This window comes from Octodon degus, unplaced genomic scaffold, assembly GCF_000260255.1.
Source record: "Octodon degus isolate 3935 unplaced genomic scaffold, OctDeg1.0 scaffold00236, whole genome shotgun sequence".
Classification (NCBI taxonomy): Eukaryota; Metazoa; Chordata; class Mammalia; order Rodentia; family Octodontidae; genus Octodon; species Octodon degus.
In genome coordinates this window covers 1,308,878-1,311,126 of record NW_004524812.1, presented here as the reverse complement: position 1 = coordinate 1,311,126, position 2,249 = coordinate 1,308,878, and the positions used below count along the sequence as shown (strand labels likewise).

General features: G+C 34.9%; 1 long non-coding RNA gene across 1 annotated transcript in view; it reads right to left on the bottom strand.

Moving 5' to 3' along the window:
• Window positions 1-540: 540 nt before the first annotated feature.
• The window catches only part of LOC111813891, a 6,223-nt gene continuing 4,514 nt past the window's right edge, over window positions 541-2,249 (bottom strand). The window contains exon 3 of the long non-coding RNA XR_002819019.1: window positions 541-594. This is a non-coding gene — a long non-coding RNA (uncharacterized LOC111813891). The remainder of the gene's footprint in view (window positions 595-2,249) is intronic.

Sequence of the window (2,249 nt, the reverse complement as noted above, 5' to 3'; positions counted from 1 at the left end):
CCCCCACAGCTCAACATAACAACATGGCTTTACTTCCTATATTTCATCTTCATACTTTTCTACTGGATGGTTAAGACCAAGGTAAAGCAGGACCTGTTGTGCTGAAGATTTTAAATTGCATATGATAACATTTTTTAATTTTTGCTGTTATTTATTTATTTATTTATTTATTTTTGGCAATTTGAATTCTGTTTAGAAAGTCTTTGCCTACACCTGTGATTTCAAGAGTTTTACCTATTTTTTTGTACTAGAGTCATTGTTTTGATTTGAAACATTGTTTCATGTTTAAATCTTTGATCTTGTTTTATTTTAGTTTAGGACGTGGTGAGAGATATGTGTCCCACTTCAGTCTTCCGCATGTAGCAACATTTGTTGAATAGGCTGTCTTTCCATCAAATTATGCTCTTGGCCTCTTTGTCAAAGATTAAATAGCTAATTGTGTGTGAGGATGTGTGTTTATTCGGTTCCATTCATTTGTGTGTCTGTTTTTGTGCCAGAACTATGCCACTTTCTGTCACTGTTGCTTTTTAGTATAACTATTTTATGTGTTTGGTACAGGGTCTCACTATGCAGCTCGGACTCATGGTGCTCCTCCTGCTTTACACTTCTCCAGTGCTAGAATTGCAGGTATGCGTCCCTTTGCCAAGACTCTTTTTAGTATAATGTTAAGACAGGTCTTGTGATACCTCTTGTTTTGCTTGTGTTGCCCAGGATTGCTTTTTCTCTATTCTGGTTCCACATGAATTTTAGAATTGTTTTATGTACTTCTGTGAGGAATAATATTGGCATTTTGATTGGAATTGCATTGAATCTATATACCATTTTTACCCGAAAATAGAGCTAACAGCCTTGGAAACTAGAGATAAAAAATATTCGTCCCTATCAACCTATCCTTGCTTTATTTTCCATTACAGAGTAGCCACTAAGAAGAGAATAGTGAGGTATAATCTCTGTATGCAACTGGCCTTCCCATGATAATGAGAATCTAGGACTTACCTGGTTAGGTCTTATTTTGGAGAAACATTGTATCAGTTGGAGAAATATGGTCATTTTGACAATATTGGTGTTGCATATTCAGGAACAGGGAACATATTTACATTTTTCTGATGTCCCCATCAATCTCCTTTAGCAGAATACTGTAGTTTTTATCGTAGATATTTTTCACTTCCTTGATTAGATTAACTCCTAGATATTTATTTTTTTGTGTTGATATTGTAAATGTATTGTTTTTTCTGATTTCTTAATGAGTTCATTATTGTTATACACAAATGCTATTAATGTTTGAGTGTATGTTATGTGTTCTGAGCTTTTGATGGAATTCTTTGGTTTTTTTTTTACAGTGGATCATGTGATCTACATACTAATGATTTCACTTCTTTCTTTCCTATTTGTATCCCTTTTATTTCTGTCTCTTGTCTGATTGCTGTATTTAATATTTCAAGGACTATTTTGAACAGAAGTGGTGATAATGGGTATGCCAGTCAATGCTTACTAGAGAAACAGATTTAATGCAAGATATACCAATGGATAAGGATTTCCAAAATAGGCTTATAATGGCTGGTCAGAGTCAGGTGATAAAGAATGAAAAAGGGTTATCAGGGTGTAGGAAATCCAAAGAATTGAGTTGAAGGCCTGGAGCTCGGTGTAGTAGGCCATACAAGTCTGTATCAAGAGGCTGAAAGGTCTGTGCTGTAGGCTCAAGAGTCTATACTAGAAGCCAGAAGATAGTGTTCATGGTAAAGGTGAAGACTGGAGCTTCTCTGAAAACCACAAATGCGTTTTTCCTTTTCATTTCCATTTTATCCTGTTAGGCAACAAGCCTAATGGTAGGTGCCACTCACACCCAGGTTGACTGTGCTGTTTTCAATAAATCCCTTAACCCACACCCAGAAATATGCAGATCCAGTTTATTTTGGTATTTCTTGCTCAAGTTGACACCATTAACTACCACAGTCCTTCTCTTGTTCCTGATTTTAGAGTGAAAGCTTTCATTTTTTCCCAGTTAACGTGATTTGGGCTGTTGGTTTGTTATACATGACTTTACGACATTCAGGTAAAGTCCTTCTATACTAACTTTTTCAGGATTTTTATTAAGAAGCAGTATTGGATTTTGTCAAAAGAATTTTCTGCATCTATTTTATTTTCTTTTTTTGCCATAATTTTATTGATAAACAAATAGCAATGAGACAGTTTCAAATCAAATCGGTAGGACAGTTTCAATAATTAACACACTGCATATATTCTTCTTA